Genomic DNA, 23,171 nt, shown 5'->3' on the forward strand with positions numbered 1-23,171 from the left:
CTACTATCCAGCCTTGCTTCACTTATTTTCTTGATTGATTCATATATTAAATATGTACTGCAGACTCAGCTCATAGTGGAAAATTAAATGCCCCTCAGGAAGACTATTGTTAACTCCAGGGTGCAATGTCCTCTATCAGTAACAATAGTCTTACCTCAGGGCAATCATTTTCCATTATAGCCCTCTTCTCTAATCCATATTTACTGTGTGTGTGTGTGTGTGTGTGTGTGTGTGTGTGTGTGTGTGTGTGAAGGGAAAAAGGCCAAACACACTTTTAAAGGTTACCAAACTGAATGTGTGGTGAAAGTTTATGTCAAAGTAACATTTTTTTTTTTTTATTAAATACAGATATTAAAAATTACAAATTGTGTTCAGTTGTGTCTCGTATAAATTAAGTTGATTCACAACATTCATATAGCCAATTCCATCTTCTATCTCTGTTCCATTACCAAAATGATTAAAAATACATAATAACAAATAATAATAATAATACATAATGTAGAGAAAAAACTTAAAGTGGAAAGGCAGGTTTCAATGGATATCTGTACATTGTTTTTCAGTGAAAGAATTTGGAAAAAGTATCAATAACAAAACAGAATAGCACATTGAATTAGTTACTTTTTCAGCTACCGGTTCTTAAATAGTTAAACAGCGTGACCCTGAAAGCGTGTGCCCCCAGTTGCTAAGGAACGCGCATCTCCATGCGCGCACATTTTTATTGCACCATGACCGCGCAGCGCGGACACAGACAGACTGAAATCTCACGGATGGGCAAGATTGTGGAGCATCAATACGGAGCATTGAACCTGGATCGAAAAAAAGGGTAAAACCACATTTGGATGCAACGGGAGAAAAGGTGGTAAACGTTACTGAGAAGCACACGGTAAAAAGGAAAGGAAGAATCAATTTCGGAAAATATTGAAAAGACAAGGTTGTTTTTTTTTTTATCAACTGTAAGTGGCTTTTTATTCAGCAGGCAAATGTGTAATCTGATAGTTCTTCAAAGCAGGTGAGTGGAATTGGGGAAGATTTTTCTTATTAGGTGTTTTGTTGTTGTTGTTGTTTAATCTAGTTGAAGGGTCAAATTAGTGGTCGTTATGGTTTTCCTAAATCCCATGGTTATATGACGAGAAGCATAACGAAATGTAATGACATATCAAGTAGACAAAACACCTGGTTATTAACGTTTTATTTGTTTGGTGGAAAAAAAAAAGTTTAGGTTTTGAAAATAGAATGTATCAGCTGTTTTGTATTAGCAAGTAAGTATTTAGAAAATGCAAATCATTTTATGCAACTAGTACCTGAAAAATACTTTAAGGTGAAGCAATCTGAATTCAGTTAAAAATGCACTGGAAATATATTTTCACCATATACCGACAGTACATTATTTTAATCTCCAAGATCTTTTACTGACTATGTAGAGATAAGATCTAAAGACAATAGAGGGACCCAAAATATGAAGAGAACACAATATTTATCATTAAAAAAAGAAAAAATGATTTAAAGCCATTAACAAGACATGTACTTTTTACGCTGCGGTGCTGATACAGATCCAGAAGTGGATACGGGGCAATAGTGAATAGCCTATAGCATTTAGGATTGAAAAATTAGATGCTGCGGTTATTTAGTTACATTACTGTTACGGTAGGATTTCTGGTTGCATGACAGCGGTTTATCAATGGATATGTTTTTTTTTTTCTGCAGGCAGCCTAATTAATACTTACTTAATTATAACATAACTGTGAAAATCTTTGAAACCGGCTGTGTTTCAGACCGGCTTCTGTAGTCGTTTATTGAATAAACATGGCTGCAATTCGATTCATTGAATTAACTTGATTCCAAATTTGTTCATGTGTGTTATTTTCCTCCTTTGGCACATTAGTGTAGTCTCGTGAAAGGGAAAATGGCCTACGTTTCTGAAAATGTAGCAGCTTTCTTGAAAATGTTTCTTCAGAAAATGAGATGAATATGCAAAACTCACGGCTGGAAAACATGTTAGCAGAAAGTGCTTGCAGAATTAGTTGGGATTTGCATTTCTTGATATTAAATACATGTTCAACATGTATACAAAGACCTGTTGGCTAAAGGTTCACAATGCAGTTCAGACCATTGAGACACTTTTAAAGCACTTTTTTTGCCCAAAATATTGAAGGATTCAAATTCAAGTGTTCAGCTAAAGCTTTTTTTATGTGACTATAGGCTGTTCTACTAGTCAGAAAAATGTTAGCTTTTTTCTGTTTAGTCGTTTTCATTATTGTGACTAACTAAGTTGATGAATGTATTTCTAAAGGAACGCTTGCACGAATCTTCGTTATCCAGCAATGTGAACGCCTATATTCTGTGCGTTATGACTTTTACATATTTAATCTGAATGGGTTACCATACCACCTTAAGTTTTAAATATAATTTATTGTAAAGTTCAGTGTAAGTATCGTCAGAATTTGTATGTTGGTCCCGTGCATTTGATATCATTAGAATTGTGTTGTAAAACTTAAAACATTAATTAATTCATGATGAATTATTTTGCAAACATGCCGAAGGGGCCAGCACCAAAGCGGTTAAATTCTGTCATTATTAAGAATTAGCAGAAGGATTGAATAGCAAAAATTGCCAACCTCGGAGTTGTCATGGTGATTTTTTGAATAAGTAATTGTGCGAGTTGAGCTGAAACATTTAAACTGATAGTTTTTTTTTTATATATATATCGTCAAAGGGAACAACATTAACCGTTATACAAAGTAGAGTGCATATTATTATTTTAGAGTTTCACATAATATTTTTTTACCATACAGTTTTTTTTTTTTTTCTGGTGTGGAGCCATGTTTTTCTTTATTTTTGTGGCAGGATTTTGCATGGATATGTACTTAGAATGTGTTGTGTTTTACTTCTATTTATATTCCTGTCTCGTATACTGGTCTCTACCAGGGACCCTGCGGCTCCACACACTCAATTCAAAAGGAAGGAAAAAAGATTCCCAGTTCTACTTTTCATTTCAATCGAGTATCGGCTGCATCCAAACAAGTTTAGACTGTAATAGTTGTTTTGTTTTAACAGGTATTAATATTTATTAACGGACTGGCAGAGAAAAAAATAAATAAATAAAATAGAGAAATATATGAACAGATTTTTATTTCAACAAGGTAATAACAATCTATTACCAATCTTTTTAATTCAACAAGGTAATAACAATCTATTACCAATCTAATTCTTGACATTAATTCATGCTTTGTTCTTTTTTTCTATAATGACACGTCATAAACCAGTTAAAAATGTAATACAGTAATACAAATGTTTAGCTAGTGTTTTAATTATAAGCATGTTTAATGTGCAATGCAGGCATGGACTAATAATACTGTGTTGTCTAGAATCCTACTATATTCTGTTTATAAAGTGATGCCATTTAAGAATAGGCCTATTGAATACTAAGTGCCATTGTTTGCAGCAGTGAAAAACAATGCCTGGGGCATATCCATAAAGGTGGAATCAGTGGCTGCCATTCATAAAGCTACTTGGATTATTTAAATACAACATAACAGTATGGTGATGAAGATAAAGATAAGGAGAAAAGCTGACATTTTTACCATGAAATTTAATTTCTGAGGGTTTTGTCTATGATTAGGATGTCAGTGTGTTTTGTTGATTTAACATGAAATATTTTTAAACAATCCTGTTTTATGAGTGGAATCCAATATTGCCACCAAATGTCAGTTTGCTAGCAGGCAGGCATGCTAAAAAAAACTGCTAGGGGGAAGGTAGTGGAGGACCAATCAATGCTGGCTGTAACTTTCAAAGGGGAGACTTTATAACCATTAAACTGCATTCAAGGCAGCTTGAATCACCTAGTATATTCAGCTGGTCAAAAACGAAATGTTGACTTTGCTTGGCCAAAAACTGTGTTTTGGAAGTCATGTGACTGTTACCATAGCGACCTTACTAGTACTGCTCTGGTGACAAAGATGAGGTGAGTGGTGCTGCGATTTGTATTCTTGGATTCAACCCAGGTACTGTTACACTGCTGTTCAGCACCTTTGGGCTCATTCAAGTAAAGCTGCTTATGGTAATGGAATCAATCACATGTATATGCTTCAGCCAGGATACCAGAACTGTGATGTACCATGTTATATATAATGGCTGCTAAAATGGCTGATTTTGCATGCTACGCACAGAAATGCACTAACTGGTTGTGTAAACCCATAGAGTGACGCCTATGTTACTGTATGTAACAAGGGGGTAGAAGACATGGGGGGCATATAGACAGGGACAGCAAATAAATACAACATGTATTAAATATAAAAATTATATATGCGACAACTTTACTTCATGAAGCCTCCTCTTTGTGATGTTTGTCTGTCACCTTAGTTGTGTCACCTTCAGACGGTCATTGGATTAAATGTTTTACCTTGCAACAGAACCTTTGACAGGGAGAGTGAAAACAAAAGCATAAGTTATTATTAATTGCCATGTCATGCGGGTGCCATTAGACTGAAGAGCTGAAACTGTCTGAATATTAAAGTAGCTTATGGGAGTACATTTAATGGCAGCAGCTATTTGGTAAAAAACTGAAATTGTGCCATGTCATGTGACACAGTTCTGTTATGGATAATGATCCCTGTAGGTGAGACAAGGTAATAGAAATGAAAACAAGAGCTATTACTACCATGCAAAGAGCATATCAGTGGTCAAGTTGCTTGTTTGATATGGATTTGTTACTTTTGGTAAAGATTTATGGAAATGGTAACCTTGGAAACTTTTTATTACATTTTTTGATATATTGGTATTTCACTGTTACCACAAAAAAATAATATGTTTTCCAAGGTCTGTTACCCGAAGTACAATTCACAAAAAAAAAGTGTGTGAAAGGAAAATATCCTGATGTCAACCAACTCAATAGGGGCCTCTGTGAGGTTTATTGAAGTTATACACAGATAATGATCTGCATATATATGCAGGTTTTTCTGTAAATAAGTCAAGAGTTAAAGCTTTGCACATTAATCAACAATGGAATTTTTCTTTCAAAAGATTGTGTGTGAAGACCCTTGTAAATGTAGTTTTAAAGATACCTGTGTTATCCTTTCTTGGGTATATAGGCATTTCTATCCCACTATCTTTATTAATGATTCACCTGAGTAACACTGCACAAATGTAAGTAAATTCTGCGTATACATGGTAAAAAGGTACATTATTCAGTTGGGTGCTTTCAGGGGATGATGTCTGATTTCATGATTCCTCAGTCGGCTCTTTTGATGGAAATAGAGTTTAATAAGAAAGGAGCAGAATTTCAGCAAACACTGTCTGCAAGGCAAGATTGCAAAAAAACAAACAAACAACACATTGCCAGTAAGTAAGGTCAAGCCACAAACAATTTTGACCTTAAACACCAGAAGCTTCAATTGATACTAAAATGTCTTGGCAGGGTATGCCATTCTTCAAGTTTCTGGATTGTAAGGTCAAAGCAGCTTGTCTCTGCAACAGAAATGCCACTTTTCATGATCACTGTTGGATGTTCATAATCGCTTAAGACAATTCCATTCGTTTTCATAACAATTCTATGAGGTTGGCTTTTACGTTGTTTTGTTTTTTTTATTTTTTTTGCACCAATTGACATATCCCAATATGTTTGATTTGTTTGACTAGATGCATTAGCATGACTGAAGAGCTGTTTTAGAAAAGTAGTATTGTTCTTGCTCAGAAGATATGATAACAAGCATAAACTATAGTATCTAAGAGAGGGAAGAGTCACATTGCTGTTAGCAGCTTCAAACTAAATGACTAACATTGATATTTGCATAGGCAAACCTGAACTTAAAGTGCTTTCAATTGTAGTATCACTTTTAGTAGTGAAATGGTCATAACAGCAGTCTTCCTTTGCTGAAATTTAGATGTTGTCATAGCAACAGTTGGTTTGAGTGAGAGGTTTACTTGGAATCCATTTGTAAACCGTAGGTGAGAATAAATTGTTTGCCTTGATCCCATAACGATTTAGAAATAGCAGTTTTATTTCAGTGGCTCATTTAGATAGCATGCAGAACTCTGAACATCACTGATTGATTAGCTCTGATTCATGAGAATGGCTTATTGGCTCAGTTTCTTGTCTGTCAAGATCCTAGTTCCGCCCCCCAACTGCCTGTTTCCCGGTCTGTTCCATCCGACTTGGTGGCAGCTTATGTAATTATAGGGTTGTTGTGTTTGGGTTAAGCCATGTATTAGCTTTTGATTTGACCCCCAATTTGCTTTATGAAAGCTTTGTTTTCCGAAGCTTGGTGTAGGTTCTCGCAAAGCTATCCACAATCGAACAACTTATCTGAATTGTAATTTGTTTATATTGTTGTGTTTTTTAAAGCAGCAAGTGGCCTATGTAATGTACAGAAATATAATGTGTCATATGGGAAATACATTGTTTTCCTGGAGGTTACACGTTCCATTGTATTTAAGTATGTATGTATTCCACTTCATTTCTCAGAAACACATATCTCCCTGATGGGAATGTTGTGTTTTTTCAAGGCATTCGTCACAGTACATTTAAAATGTATACAGTATTTATATTAAAATGCATATCTGACACATAGGTCTGGGTTGCAGTGTTCTCCTTAGTGCATTTTAATATAAAAAAGCTGTGAAGAGCTGCTCTTGAAGTTGATATACGAACATGGTTTACCCAGAGCTACCATTAGGATGCATTGTTTAGAAAGATACTACATTTTTGAGCTGGGGGAAGCATGGTATTGACTCAATCTTCATAAACAGCAAAATCAAAACTAGTTTATGCTTAGATATTTTGACAAAATCTTTAAATATTCAGTGAAAATAGTAATTTATAGTAATGCATTTAAAACAATTGTAGACCTGGTAGTTAAATGATATGATTGCATGTTATATATAGTTATATTTAATAAGCTGTATTAAAATGCAATTTTCTAGAAACAGAGCACTAACCAAAGCAATATTCAGGCCTGGCGTTATGGGAGAATGCCTGTTCAAACTATACATCCTGTACACGAGCTTTCTGAGACAAGGCAAGGCTATTCCTTTGAGACTACCAGATTACGGTGAGTTGTACAAATACAATGCAAGGCACAAAACAACTGTACAGTATTAGCAAACAAGAAATGTCAAATAACAATCAACAAGCAGTAGCTTCAGCATGTTTGATACAACAGCAATTATTTGACAAAATACTTGTGGTATTAATTTCAACAGTGGATTTTGCATTATTTAACCATTATGCAAGTTGTTCCTTCTGTGTGATCATTTAGTAGGGATCACCTTTTTGTTAAGACATAGCAAATATAATTGTCAAATGATCTGCCTTTTACAGTTCTTATTTTCAAAGTTTTTTTTTTTTTTAATGATTAGGTGAGAATTGTGTTTTGTGCTGGTTTTCTCACGTTTTCCTTTCCCATGCTCTTTTGTATTTTCTAAACTGTGAATTATTTGCCTGCGGCAGCATCAGGATTTCAAAATGATGCCGCAGTGTTTGATCAAACAGCTCTAATACAGATCATGAAGCCTTTTATTTTTGTTTTTTTTTGTTATTTCATCTCAATCTCTGTTGTTTTCAGTGTTGTTTATCGCACGAAAAACTGAGACACTTAATTAAGGCAAGTTACTATGCCATCCATAACTCCCAAACATAATATATAAAGTAGTACTTTTTAGTTTTGGCGATATGTTGAAAGACATATGAGACTTCATTAAATCACTTTGAATAGCCTGTGAGAAACCCTTTGTCTTTGTTAGAGCCAATCAGTAATATTGGAGGAGGGCAAAGAGAGATCAAATGAATTGACAGTTTTAAGGGTACCCGAGTCGCTCACTTGAAAAAGGCATGTGGTGTGCCTGGTGAGCCAGTATAGTAGGTTTGTGGCTATGAAAAATTGCAGCTCTTCACTGGGAATTCCACAGAGACAGGAACTGGTCTCCTCATCTCACTACAGCGGTCCCTACTGGCCAGGTGAGCGGTGTGCTCACAACGGACACTTGCAGGACTGGCCTTTGTCCTTAAGAGGATGGTAGCTCACCGTCATCGGCTGTGAAGCCCCTGGGTTAAAATAGGCCACTGGCTTGGCCTGAGCCATTGTGGGGATTGCTGTGGTGAGAGAACATAAAATTGGAAATTCTACATTTTTATTAATTTACAAAAATACTAGTCCTGCGCGAGTCTGATTTTTACGACCTGCTGCAACACTATCTTCTTACATGTGACCCGACCCGTTTTAATAAGACCTGCAACCCAATTTGAACCCACAGGTTTTACAAGCAATTAATCCCATCACGTTAATTATATTCATTCGCTATGATTCAAAAAGAATTCCACACTTTTGATTTAGCTTTCAAACTATTATCCACTACATGATATAAACCCTGCGATATATTTTGTTTCACCTTGTCCACATACATTTTTAATGTCAGCAAGCAGACGTGATAAAACCATCTTGCAATAGTCAGCTGATTCCTCGCTAATCACCTCCTGATTTAGTGCAGGAAATACTGGTACATTTGCCTTCTAACACGTTATTTGGGAAAGGGTTACAGGTGAGGACAGATAACGTTTTTTGTGATTCATTTTCAGACCCGAGCCTGACCTGAAAATTACATTTTATGACCTGAACCGCAAACCGCGATAAAGTTCACATTCTGACCCAAACCTGACCTGATGCAGGACTCTATTCTGCCTATCCCAATCGTCTATTGTAACTTTTGTTCTCTTATCTTTAGTTTACTGACAACCATCTCTGGTGGATGGAGATCTCAGGAAATCATAGCTAGGTACCTGACAGTACAGTGCCTGGAGGACAATTCAGTTTTGAATAAAACACATGGATCTTTCATGTTAATCTTTTTATTTAATTTTCAGATAGTTGGTATTTGTGTAATACTTTTATGGTACTATGTCACTGTATAAATCTTAATACTCCACATAACTGCAAAACAACAGAAGCATTTTTTTGTACATTTGAATACAAATAAAACCTTTAAAATTATTTCACAAGGGTTGACATTTTTGTATTCTATGCTTTATGGTATATTAGAATATTCATTAAATTGAGACGGTACTTTAAAATAAGGGGAAGTAGGACAGTCTGCATATTCAAGCTTAGCAGTTGCCTTCCAAAGGTTTGCATTTGCTCTTGGAGATTGATGTTATCCATCTTTCTTGAGTGCATTGCATATTTTAATTTCTCCACAGGATCAGGCAGAAATGCCATGGCTGCCAGAGGTCCTGGCTGTCGGTTTAAATCAGTGCTCACCTAGTAATAGGTAGTGACAGTTCGTAGCTAGTCTTGATTGTTCTCCTTATAAAAGAGGAACCGTTTTTATTTTTAATTCATCAAACCTAGTGGAAGAGATAGGACACCATAAAAAGTGTGATTTTGTTGAGTGCAGTCTATTGTTGTGTGCATCACCGTGCATGAGATTTAGTTCACTGAAGTATGGGGTATCTTAGGTTCACAACACAGAGAATGTCAGAATTATTTTGAGCCTAAATGAACAAGCATTCGACACTAATCAGTTGTTAGTTTGATATGTACAGTAACTGGCTATAGATGACTGTGTGCCTGTTTCTGGAGCCAGGCAAATAATAAGCCTTATCTGATTGGGGGTGGAGGTGGGGGTGGAAATCCAGCCTTGTACCAATTTCTTACATTGAATTCAAGACATTTCAGCCAATTTTATATTATAATCAGTGAAACAGGAGCTGTAGTTTGTGCTTTCTACAAAACAGAATCCACTTTCCTAGTTCCCATTTGGAGGCAGTGTTAGAATGGAGTAGTAATTATAGCTTAAATAAGGTGTCACCAATAAGATGAATGGCAGTCGCTAAAAGAGCATGCAACATCTCAGTTGCGGTCGACAATTTTGTAACACATCACAATACTATTTTTATAATATGTTGTTCACAGCTGCATTGAACAAAGCTACAGTACATGACATGGACTAACACTCTACAAAATGCATGTAAAGGTTCCACTAAACAATATCTGTCACATGGACTCCAATAAACCTATGTTCTCGATCCCCAGTCAAATCGTAGCGTGCCTAAATAAGCACGGTCATTTACCATAATAAAAAACAGTAATGAAAAAGAAAATGTAGAGTATAAAAAAGCGCAACCAGATATAGCCAACGAAAGACAACACATTATTCAAATTCTTTGTCGTATTATATATTTAACGTAAAAGGTAAGTTTATTTTTCCGTTAAAAGTGCTCCCGGCTATAAAGTTCTGCCGCCTGGCTGTTCAGAATTCCTGGGGAGAACCCTGTGTATATATATACTGAGCATCAAAAGAAACGTATCACTTATATTTGAGCATCAAAAGAAACTTATCACTTTTATATTTGGATAAAATGACAAACTTTAGAGAAGGTGCAGTGACTTTTTTTTGTGCTTGGATATTATTGTCTTTGTCAGAACAAATAGAACTACTTAACAACATTTACTGATGAATCATACTACCTGACTTCCTATGTCTTTCCATCAGTATAGATGTGTACTACAGAACATGCAGTGTTCGCTGTTGCTTAATTCAGAGATTGGCGGTAGCAATTTAAGTTCATTATGTAAAATGCATAAATTGCATGCTGCTCAGGATTCGTTCTGTTGAAAGGACTGAGGTTTGAAGAATACTATCAGAGTGCCCTTAACATCACTGTGGGTAAATTACCATGGAAACTCTGATACCCTGGGGCTAGCCCTGATCCCTTGGGACAAGCTGTTAAGCAGCTTAGTAAAAGCTTGTAATATGAAGACATTGCTGGGGTCCCAGTAGATGCTTGGCATTTGAATACAACATAAAAGCCATAATATTTGCCATCGAAACATAGTAATTTTGCAGTCCTTTGGAAACCCATAATCTGTGTCTTTTTGTAAATACTGTACTGCATAAACTATACTTTAAATAAACTGATTCTAAATTAGCATTTTTCCTATGTATAAAAAAAAAACAGTAATGAATTATGAATGGGCTAACAATCTGAAATTATCTGCATTTAATTAATTTGGTGGGAGTCACTATAATTAAAATAATTCATAAATCAAAAAATGTATTGAGATTCAAGCATTGACTAGGCCTCTTCCTTCAACACAAGTGAATAAAAGGATGCTGAAAACATTGAAAAACTGAGCCTCTCTTATTAGGCCAGATCAGTAAAATATGCAAGAATGGAAGTGCCAAGTAAAAATATACTGGCTAACAGGCCACCAGTGTCATGGCTATTAGTTAACGTCATAATTCCGACAGATTGGGGCTTTAACTTCTTAAAATCTAGGATAGAACATAATGAAAAGGCAATGATTTGAGTGATGCAGCAGATTACTGCACACTTCCATGTGATGTGCGTAGTTCTTTTATAGAATCATGAAACTAGATGTTCACCATACTCACCTATAGATCACAGGAAACACTGGACTGTTTTGTAAATTATACATTGAATGCAGGTCTATTCATAATACTGGTCTCAAATTCTTATAAAAAAAAATAACTGACAGCGGACAGGTAAATTCGATTTTTTTTTTATTATACATTTCCCTTATAATTGTCTCTGATGAGTCTTATGATTGTGTCATTTCCGTAAGCCTAGTAACCAGAAAATCATGGGACATGGCTGTTACTAAAAATACCATTCCTCTGAATCGTGGCTGTTTGATAGGTCACAGCTTCCAATTAATTGTACTTCTTTTACCTGCTTAATATAGCCTACTGTGTGTGTTTTGTATTGTTCTCTATTGCTCTTTCTGCTTAGATCATTGATTACCAAGCTTACTAATGTAACAAATGCCCTTTTTCAACCATGGAAGCTGCTTCTCAAAAGTTTCCTAACACTCCTAAAAAAAACTTCTAATTACAACTATTTTGAATGATTGTAAACCTCACAAAAATGTAAGGGAACAGTATTTAATAATTAAAATGTAATGGTAAAAATGATAACAGCACTTGATAATTAACTGTACTATTATTGTATTAAGCTGAAGAGTAGGTGTACTCTCGTGTACTCTCTTATGATCCATAATATGTGAGTATGAGGTGACAGAGCACTTAATGTGTTAAAGATTCATCCATACCTTACATGGGCACATGAGAGATGTGTACTTTGGCATTCAGTTGCAAGAATCTAGCCTGAAATTGAGTGTTATTTGTGTGAATCCAATGTGAATGTGAGTGAAGACTGGCTGTCGGCTCATCACCATGAGAGGCAATGTGGAGCAGACAGCAGGCAGTTTTCAGTACAGTGCAGTTTGGAAATTATATGACAAGGCTGAATTTTCTTAAACGTTATTCAATCAGTTTGCTTGGATAGCTTGTAAATATTTACTATTACTATTTTACACATACACTTAAAGGGTACTTAAGTACCCCATTTGTTGCTACAACTGTTTACTTAAGGTGTGTGTATTGTTTTAATTTTTTTTTAACATTTTGACCACTTTCTTAATCTTGAGTTGCATTCCTTGCCTTAAGATGGCTTCCCATGTACCGGTATGGACGTATCAGAACTACATTTCCCATCATCCTCCTGCTCACATATGTAACTGAGATGGATTTACCAGTGAAAATGTCAAAACAATACACACACCTTACGTAAACACTTGTAGTAACACATGGGAACATGTAACACAATAAAATAAAAAGGTCCTTATGTACTCTTTAAGTGCAATATGATCATTTATTTATCGGAAATGATGTATGCGTTTATCGAGGTTTAAAAGATTTAATCTATTGATCCACCAGAGGCTTATGATATTTAACATCATACCCTTATTAAAAAAATAATAAGATTTGGCTTAAGTGAAAGCATTATATTGATTGTTTAACTAACACATGGCAGAGTATTTTGCAAAGTGTATCTTGAAGTTTTGCCTTAACAAATTGTCCCTCATTAATTTATCTTTTTTATTTTTATTTTTAATTGTCACACAAACTGGTTCATCAGGACCATTGCACGCATTGTAATACACATTTGATCATAACTTGAGTGTGTCATTGTATACATTTTGCATGATTTTTTTTTTCACGTTTCCCAAACCTAAATCCCAAATATTCTAAGCTTCTTCAGGCCTGGGTGTACGGAGAAGCTTTTAGCAGTGTCTTCGCTCCCAGTGTATTCACCAGGGCACCCGTCATGTAGAAAGCTGCTAACACGTGGTCCTGTCTCAAGATCGGGCTTAAGCTCACCTTCTCCTAATGCAGGAATTCAATATTGCAGAGTTTCAGCTGGTTACCATTTGATCTGTTATATCCAGTGTAGACACACACCTGCAAGAGACTGTGTACCCCTCTCTGAAGAATGCACCAGCTTCCTTATGCGATTGTATTTAGAAATGTAGGACTCTGGGATTAATAGCATCACAGGTTTTGTTTGTCTCATGCCACTCCTCACAGCTCTTTCCTGTCAAGGCCTGGAACCCGTAAATTAAGAGAGACTCCAAAAGAAAAGTTCAAATTGCTGTGATATCGCATGAAAGAGTGACCTTTTCGTAGAGTGTTGGGGTGTCTGTCATTTGCTGACATATAACACTTAAGATCTGTCTGAAATGCAGATAAACCGAACGCAGTGTTCTGCCTCCCTGTTGCTGGGGTTAGCTTTCTCTTTAATTTCATCCATTTTTAGATATTAGCAATGAAGGCAGTTCGCAGAATTCTCAGACTGCAACCAGTTGTAGTGGGTGGTATTTCTTCAAACAAGTGGGAAAGGCATGTGTGGTATAGGAAACATTGTCGGCAGAGAACGCTTGGAGCACTCAATAACACCCCCTCACTAAGCCACTGCTGCAGAGTTATGCTATAGGCTAGTCTACATACAGTTTGTGCCATACTATATTAAAAAAAAGAGTATGGAGATATACTTTAGGCAGGCATAAGTAGTGGCTAAAAACCCAACTGTGGTTCAGTATGTCAATTGAGATCCTATCCCCCATGACCCAATGTAATGCACTTATGGGACCTTGTGATTCACAGTCAGATATCACAGCTGGCCATCCGTATTCCAGGTGTTCCAAACATAATGGAAGAATGCTTAGCTTGGGAGGACAGATTCTTTACCAATAGTCTCTTTCAAAAGGAAAAGCAGTCTGACTTCACTGTTTCTAAGGGTTAACATCAACAGATACATGCAGATCCAGCTGTAAGAAGCCCTATTGAATGTATCCCACATTCCATGATATTTAAGAGTGTGGGGGAAATAGATTAAATGTATTCAAAGCCATTCGCAGACCACATGGTTACCCAGTGGTGTTACGCTCATTGTGGAATAATGGGCTGTAAAAAGCTGTCATAAAGCTGTTGCAAAGCATAGTAAACATCAAAAGCTTGATTAGCAGAACTAAGGGGACGTTTCAGGTAATGAAGTGCAAATAACGACTTGAAAATGTTGCATAAATGAGAGCTAAGCTGTTGGACTGCAAATGTCTACTTGCAATGGAAATGGCCTTGGTAGCTTGCTTTGGATACAGGTCTTTTACCTACAGGTATTTTGGTTGCAAATGTAAGCTACGTTCGTATGTTACTCGCATTGTGGGGCCATGTTTACAGTGTCATGTATGGATTTGCTGCACTGTCACTTCCTACCTTCCTTATGTCTCCCAATGTGCAGATCCCCACCATTACAGAAAGGTGTTAGCTTATAAATATGTATGCCGGTGTTATACAGGTAGATTTCTTTGCCTCATTAACTTGACTGTGGAATTGTATAATGTCCCCATTCTGTTAAGATAAGTAGTCAACAAGGAGCAATCAGCTTATTGCTCATGTGTTCCAGGACACCTGAAGTGCTTCTCAGAACAGATTTTTTTTTTCTTATAATGAAGGAGGTGAAACAAATTATATAAAAATAAACTTTACAAGACGTCACATTTGTTTTCCCTCATCATTAATCTTCAACCTCGGTTTTATATATTACACAGCCTGAATGCATTATCTAAATAGTTTCCTAAACTCTTAACCTTGCATGTAGTTTTCTCTAAAAATTCTCTGAACAACTTAGTTTGTGTTACAGAACACCCTGCAGTGTATACAAAAAAAAACAACTAATATTTATTATCCCTTTTTCCCGTATTGCAATGTTTTTCAATCTAATCCGAATTGTTTTGACATTTTTATTCACACATCATGAGTCACTAATGAAAACCTTGAGAGTGGCAGGAGAAAGCATTTCTCTTATAAGCCCTAGAGTATGCAGAGTATGCTCCCTCCTGCAACATTGCTCTTCTGTTTTCTGTTCCCATAATATGCCATTCATTTCAATTGGAGCACCAGCATGCATGAACCAGATACTCTGATATGTTTTGTGAAAAATAAACGACTGGCAATATTTAAATGTTGATGTCCATGCTGTGAATAAAGTTTGTACAGTGCAGAAGAGCTTGACAAAAATCAATATTGCAAACAAAGATAACAGACATAGTGAAATCAGGAAAGAAATGTTAATGAAGCAAGGATGCAGCCTACTGTATACGGGTACTTTAAATAAGATAGCAACATGTTATTGTAGGTACATGAAAGGGGTTAACATTTGAACTTATTTGTCATAAGGCATACGTAGTGTTCTGTGTTGCCGATTTATTCCGAATTTTACCGAAACAGGATTTTACTGATTTATACCCGATTTTTTGTCAATTATTCAATATTATCCTGGGTACTATTTTCTAGAAATACACAATAATTTGATTAAAATGCTGTTTTATTTTGACTCTGACATTGTAATAAGCAGCCCTACCCTACACTGTATCCTAAGATACAGCAGATGTTTAGATGTAGGATCAAATAACATTCAACTATGGTTCTCTGTCACTTCACAAACACACTATCATCTGATTATGTTGGCCAATCGAAGTCTGATTATTGTGGCAACTGCTTGGCATAGTAACTACTAGCTTGATCAAAAATTAAATTGAAATACTTACAAGAAAATATAATATTTTTAGTGGATGAGGAATGGGGAGAAAAAGTAAATCAGTTATGAATATTCAAAAGAAAGCGTTTAGAAGTATACAAAAAGCAAAAATAACAGAAGTGGGTCAGATGAGAGAGGATGCATAGCGCTGCAGATACTGCTGCATGAGGTACATGTGGGCGCTGACAATAAAAGAACATACTGAAAAACAAGCGACACATTAAACTAAAACAAGAAAGTGAGCTGAGAGGCAAGCAAGCCCTTTATCCTGCTTTTACACATGCTTTATAAAAAAAAAGCGAAGAATGACTGTGTTAATGAGTTTTTTAGAGCGCTGTGCTTTGCTGGACAGCCACTGTTTATTGCTGATCAGTGTGTATTGATGACTTCGTACTTTCTGTAGTAAAACACTGCCTAACGCCAACAATCTTAATTGTAAATATTTAAAGATACTATTTCCGTCATCATAGCAATTGCCCAAACGTTCGTAAAGTACCAGCTGACTTGGGAAAATGTGGCTTCGACTTGCACAGATTCTGCTTCATCATACATGCCAGGGACATTATTAATCAGAAACCAGAACTGCTACTCATCATATTCCACATGTAAAGTGTTTTTTTGTGAGATTTTATTCCTCGATTTTTACAGATGTTTCAATTAAAAACGATTTTGTACCGATTTTATCCCTATTTTAATATATATAAAATAAAACGCGGAACACTAGGCATACTGTGTTTATACTGCACTGCACTTCTCTCTATTCAAGGCATCCTCAATTTAATCTACCAGTATATACCATTGAACTGTTTCATGATTCATTTGTAGGCACATTTAACTTTTAATTCTTTAAATGATGTTGTTGAGTAGGCATCTTCTATTTTCAGAAGTACTCTTTTCATCTTTTTATTTTTCTAGATGAAAGCTCCTGATTTACAAGAACATTCTGTTTGCAGGGCCACATGAGTACAGTTCAAACATTTCAGAATGTTTTTCAGGTCTATTGTGATGTGTTTGTTATGCAAATCTGTTGAAATGCCTAGTGAGGATACATCACAAAATATAGACATGCATTGTAAAGATCATTTTAGTATTCCTCAAAAGATCAGTGGTCTGGAAAAAATCTATCAACTGGGCTTCAGTTGTGTTGCAGAAAGTATTTTGGTGGTCTTTGATCTAAAGTGTTATCTATTTTTGGCTGTTTATATGCATCTGTAAAATCATTAAGTATTCTGGAAAAATTGTGTAGACTAACATCAGACTACCACTGCCTCTCTGCTTATCTTGTTTTATGAAGTAGGCTTACTAGAAACTCCTACAAAATAAATAAACATTTGTCAAATTGTATGCATAAGTTTCTTTTTAATTCTACTTAATACTATCTTTTGGGTGAAACATTTCAATTTTCTAATGCTGTACTGTATCCCATGTGTGACGAAAATTCGTATTATACATTTGTGATTGTCCTAAAAGATTTAGGGCTGCATATGTTCAGAGTTTTTTCCATTCTTTAATTGATTTCTAGTTTTTGAAAGGAGAAACAATCATGTTAATGTTACAAAATATAAAAAAAACCTTGAAAGCACTTAAAAGTACTTGAATATATATATATATATATATATATATATATATATATATATATATATATATATATATATATATATATATATAGTTTTCTGTTTTTGTTGTGAAATTAACATGTGTTCTTCAGAAAATCAGAGTTGATTCAAGACTGGGGTTTGAAAATATCACACTTAGACTCAAAAGAAAAATACTAATTGTGAAAGCAAATCAACAGAATTTGAATTCACAATTGGTAGATATTATTGACTGATATTTATGTACGGGATTAACAATGGTAAGTGTTGAATCAGTAAAAATAATTAACTGTTTAGAGTGCCTTTAGGCACAAGAGACCGTGGGTTATTTTCTTACCGATTTCAACACTTTGAGTTTATGCCACTTAAAACATGTCTTCCCAAGTCATACTAGTTCGTAATGAGATTCAATTCAATTGCTCTTTTGTTACACTTAGTTCAATGTTAAAATGTTTGTCTCATATTATGGGAATGTTGTCATGAGTTCCGCGGAGTTTGAGTTTGAAATTCCACTTACAAAGTGTCTGCTGTAAGTGAAGATAGTAGCAAGGTTTTAGATGTAGAACATGACAGTAGCATTAGAAAAATAAAAATGCAAAAAACTAAGGAATATGAACCAGGTACGGAGAGTAAAGTTATTTATTGTTTTGATGAACCTAAAACAGATGTTGTTATGCTAGGCCTAATCCTCTCAGTATTCACTTGTGCTCCTTTGTCCTCTGTGGTTCAGTTTTTATATTCAGCTGCACTTCACATTCTTGTTGCCATAGAATTGATTTATTAATTACGATGTCCTTGTAGAGCGATACTGTCTTGAGAGGGGACTAGTGCGCTCGTGTACCGATGTGACTAAAATGCTGCAAGTTGATTACTTTGATAGCAAAATTATATTGAATGCATAGAGGAAGCTCCATTACAGGGCATTACCACATCGTAGATGGACGGCGGACTTTCAGATAGATTAGATTGTCTATCTTTAAAAAAAAAAAAAAAGGTAACTACACATGTAAATTGGGAGGCTCCCGAGTGGCGCATCTGGTAAAGGCACTCCGTGTGGAGTGCAGGATGCATCCTATAGCCTGGAGCCCGGTTCGAGTCCAGGCTATTCCACTGATGAACGTGGATGGGCCGAGTGCCACCCGGGGGGGGGGGGGGCTTAGGGCAGCCAGGGTGTCCTCTGCTCACCGCGCACCAGCGACTCCTGTAGTCTGGCAGGGTGCCTGCGGACTTGCCTGTAAGCTGCCCAGAGCTGTTTTGTCCTCTGACACTGTAGCTCTGAGGTGGCTGTACGGTGAGTCTGCAGTGTGAAAAGAAGCAAAAGGGGGTGGCAGTGGTGAGCTGAGCCTAAAAATAATTGGATATGCCAAATTGGGAGAAAATAATAAAATAATTGGCGACTACTAAATTATAAAAAATAAATAAATAATACATATGTAAATTACAGATTTTAAATATTTAAAATGACAAAAAAGCACCTGTTTTTAATCGCAATAAAACCCTGATTATTTTGGTAGTTGACCTTGTCTGTACAGTAGCCCTCAGATGCAGTCAACTGCCAGATCATAATGCCAGCAAGTCAGAGTTATATTGCTTAACTAGGCAGCCACTGTATGCTGTTGCTCATTGTAACCTGAATTTTGTAAGCCATTATTATATTATAAGTTTGTAAGCCATTATTATATTATAAGTGTTCTTCCTTCTTCCCTGGAGTAGTTCAGCATAACTGGTCTCATGTAAATGTATGCATTTCTAGTCTTGGGGTGCCAAGAAATAAAATATAGTGAGACACAGCTTCATTTCATATAAACGTAGCCTATATTGTCAATATTGAAAGCCTTACTACTAGACATACCTCCTGTCATGGTCAACAAATCCATTAGATGACTATCAAGATCCTTGCATTACCAAGTCTTTTCTTTTTCGTTGTTATCCAATGACCATTATGGTGCATTTTGCTGTGATTAAGGTAATGGCTGCAGTTAGTTGTCAGGAGAATTTTGCAATTACACTTGCATCATTTTTTAACAGTGCAAGCAATTGTGGTGTTTGCTGCTATTTCATAAAAGCATTTGGTCATCTCCACTTTTATACTCAGTATGCCATTTACAATACTTTGCTAGCTGTATTAGCTGTAATGGTGATCATTTTTTGAATTATTGTCAGTATTGTTTGCCAGGTACACTTGGTAAATGTACTTTGACGTAACGTATTAACCCAGGATACAATCTGTGACGACCCCAATCATTGCATTAGGTAAGACAGTATCAATGGTTTTGGACTAAAAAAAAAGGGTTTTCCATCTATACAGCTTAACTGATGGATTGAGCTGTGTGGCAGTTTAGTTAATCATGACTTCTGTCTGTGTAGATTCACGGTACAATAAGTAAAACCCTTTGCACTGATAATAGACTTTGTATCTTGTTAAGGGTGTGTATAGTAATACTATATTTCATAGAGCTAATGTCTGGGAGTTTCATATATTATTTTGTATTTAGCTTCGGGGCTGTAAACACATTGTGTTATAAATATTTCATGTTCTTTTTATTAAATATTCACCTCTGTCAGTCATTCTGAGGCACAAAGAGCAAAAGCTTTTTTTCTTGTCTGTGGTTTTGAGAATAACTTTATTCAGCACACATCTGAGTTTATTTTACCTGCAGTCATGGAGTAGGCTTGTATCAACACCATTAAAATCTTGAAAGAAAAACAGACCATTGCATACACTGCCTCCCCAGTTTAATACATATCAGGCCAGGCCACCATGTGATCACAGCCTTGACAAGATGTGGGATAGACTACTATAGGTGCTGCAAAGTGCCTTGAGACCTGTAAACCCATTCAGTCATTTACAGCATATTTTAGTTAGGCAGAGGATTGCAATGCAAATTGTATTGAGATCACACCGTTCTGGCATGGTGGATTGGTGCATTATACTGAAGTCTTGAAAGTAGCCATCACTATGTGCAGCATTGTTGGGTGGACTTGATCCACAACAATGCTTAAGTAAACTATGCATTCTTTTGGCCTTCCAAAGTAATAAGGGACCCACGGTATACATGCCCACAACAGATCGATGCCAAATAATATCGGGTAGACACATTCTGATCAGGTGGCAAGGCAGTGTAAATCTCAATAAAAGGAAGCGATTATCACAAATTTTAAATGCAGTTCTCTGTAGAATGTTTTATGATTTTAAAATAAACACTTGAAATGTATTTGCTTGCGATTGTAAGTCGCTCTGGATAAGGGCATCTGCTAAGAAATAAATAAATAAATAATAATAATAATAATAATTAAAATAAATCTCTTTCATGGGGGAGAGAGCTTTGGCAGACATGCAACATGGAGAGTTTTTAGCAATGTACTGGTATGTGCGTAGGTAGAAAATGAAAAGCAGAGTAATTTAGCTCAAAATTCTGGTAAAATTCTGGTAAATATATTCAAGGCTGCAACACGTTAGAAAAAAAACCCTGATTAACTACACAATTAGAAACTTTTTTTATGATCGATAACTCCAACCCAGACACTAATCCCTAAAGGCTCTGAGACCATAATGCTAAATGTGTAATCAGTGTATTTCTTCTTTTTTTTTTTTTTAAATGTCAGGATTTTGTATGGGAGCCAAGTTTTGGGTTCTCTCAATCAAGTTGACATGCCTTAAGTATTGTAACCCAACTGTTGGGCTCAGCACACACAAACGCATCTAAAAGTTTGACTCATTTAGTTCTTAAATGCAGTAATGGCGTGTATATGGGGCTGCACATAATTCATTACAGAAGAGTGTATTTTAGTTCATACCGTATAGAAAAGTTCACGCTGTAAATATGACTGGCCTGTGCGAGCATTGATGGGGATTTTATTTTAAGCAGTTTAATAAAGGAGTCTAAATTACAAGATCACATTAATTGGATATCAGAAGTATTACCAAACTGGTGGTTACCTGCTAAAGGCTCGGCTGCGTGGTGTGAAGGGCGAGTCATACAGCCAGAGGAACAAAAGCTGGCTGTTTGAGGTTGATAATCTTCACTGGGGATTCCACAGGAGATGCTGCATTGGCTCTGGGGCTCCCACCAATCAGGGAATCACAGTCGCTCAGACTGTTTCTCCTCACCACACAACAAACTGGCATTATTACTGCAGGGGCTGGTAGCTCCATGACATCCACTTGGGGCTCCTGCGTGTAAAGAGGTGAATGACTTGGTCGTGGGATCGGAGGATCTGAGCTGGTGTGAGGATTGCTCAGGTGTGGAAACAATTATCCATTCTAAATTGGGGAGGAAAGTGTTTCCCAAGCTTTGGGTCTCAAATAAAACCAAATAAATAAAATATTTGCCCCCTTGAAATTTACATAGCATACGGGATAAACAAATGACACATTATCAGTGATTTTGCAGGATGGGCTTCATGTTAGCTGTTAAAATAAAATATTATTTTTCATTAGCTTGTAGTAGGCATACATTTTCTCAATCACTCGAAAAAGTTCAAGTGTTTAATGATGATGGTTACCATGGAGACAAGGTCAAGGTTAGCATCATTATCATGGGCAGTAGGGCAGAGTACCTAAGCCAATGGTATTGCTACCATTAAAAAGCGCCATTAATTGTATGGAATTGTAGCAAATGGCAAAAGTTTTGTAAATGTCTATTACATTTTGAAACAAAATGTCCATTCCAGTAGGAAACCATTGACTTCATTAATGCTATTTCTGTGAGGTCAGTCAGTTTTTTAGAGGTATTTGTTTTTAAATATTGTTTGGCAGAAGTAAGCTCCTTGTCATATCAACCAGACACCCAGCACAACAGTGGAAGCCAGCGGTGATCAATGTAATAGTGTGAATTCACTGAGATAACAGGTTAAGCCTCACACGGCTGGACTAGTAAATCAGTGTTGTTTTGTCATCTGTCTGAAATTGGAACTGTTTTGTATTTCCCTCAGTACATCTTTTGGCACTATCCTTAATTACTTAGATTCTACCAGTGCTGCACATGAGACACATAACAGATTCATCTTTGAATCACTACAAGCCTCTACTGTATTTTAAGCCTGCTGCAAACTTTTACTACTTGAATTATTTACAATACAATAATCTGGTTCCCCACTTTTTACATCAATCATCCCTCTGTGTTTCAGATGTAAGCATAAAACTAGATTAAGTGGTTAGTATCACTCTGTATCCATATCCTTCATACCCCAGTTTCCATGAATTCCCGTGAAAAGAAGGTGCTTTCCCTCCAGAGTTACACATGCTTTCTCAGTTCACAGTGTGCTTACCCCTTGAAAAAGCTGATTGTCCAATGAGTTGGTCCTCTTATGTACTGTAAGGAACTCGTTTAGTTGCTCCTTTGGTCTACACCAGAATTCTCCACCAAAAGTGGTGGGGTGGAAGTGGTAGCCACAGTCTCTGTGATTGTTTTTGTTAACAAATCTGTATTTCAGTGAGAAACATAAATTGGAAAATTCTGGCATTCATATTGATCAGTGAATAAATAAAATATAAAATGATTTACTGTGTGGAAATTGAAGACTGCATTTAATGGGAAGCTGATATCAGTCATGGTATTTATACTGAAGGTAGTGAAAATACTGTTTTATAATATGACCACTAACCCCCCCCCCCCCCCCCCCCCCCTTGTAAACGGTTCATGTAAAAGCATATGACATCTGGCACCCCTACCCCCCCACCCCCC

General features: G+C 36.2%; 1 protein-coding gene across 3 annotated transcripts in view; it reads left to right on the forward strand.

The window, feature by feature from the left end:
- The first annotated feature begins 706 nt into the window (after positions 1-706).
- Positions 707-23,171, forward strand: part of LOC117430781 (neuroligin-3-like) — a 115,589-nt gene continuing 93,124 nt past the window's right edge. For 2 of the 3 annotated variants that reach the window (XM_034051249.3, XM_059001141.1), the window contains exon 1: positions 707-1,009. The gene's annotated coding sequence lies outside the window, so the exon portion shown is untranslated. The remainder of the gene's footprint in view (positions 1,010-23,171) is intronic. The other variant, XM_034051253.3, reaches the window with a different exon arrangement.

Source organism: Acipenser ruthenus, chromosome 26, assembly GCF_902713425.1.
Source record: "Acipenser ruthenus chromosome 26, fAciRut3.2 maternal haplotype, whole genome shotgun sequence".
In the NCBI taxonomy this organism is placed as follows: Eukaryota; Metazoa; Chordata; class Actinopteri; order Acipenseriformes; family Acipenseridae; genus Acipenser; species Acipenser ruthenus.